Source organism: Echinococcus granulosus (genome assembly GCF_000524195.1).
Source record: "Echinococcus granulosus chromosome Unknown EG_S00016, whole genome shotgun sequence".
Taxonomy (NCBI): Eukaryota; Metazoa; Platyhelminthes; class Cestoda; order Cyclophyllidea; family Taeniidae; genus Echinococcus; species Echinococcus granulosus.
The window spans coordinates 379728-380114 of record NW_020170396.1 but is presented as its reverse complement, the minus strand read 5'-3'; positions in this window follow the sequence as shown (position 1 = coordinate 380114).

The following is a 387-nucleotide window of genomic DNA, read 5'->3' as shown; positions in this document are numbered from 1 at the left end:
CACACACACACACACACACACACACACAGTTTCATTTATCCCATGTGGATGCAAATTGAGGCTGCCGAGGCTAGCTGTCGACCCATGGTCCGTCACCTCGTAACGTCTTTTAATCATTGAATCCAACCAACGGTAAGTTTTCACCGCAGACGAGGTAGACAGAAAGCACCCACAGGAGTTTATAAAGTGATACCCTGCGCGAACAATTCTACTTAATAGGCGCTGAAATGCAACCACTCCATTCTACATTATGATTAAACTTAATCGACGCCCCACTGGCCTAAGTTGGTGCCTGAGCTACTGATTGACCAAAAATTAGAAATTTTTATTTTTTCGCCCCTGATAAATAAAACCCCATGCTACATAATTACTAATGCAATAGCAACC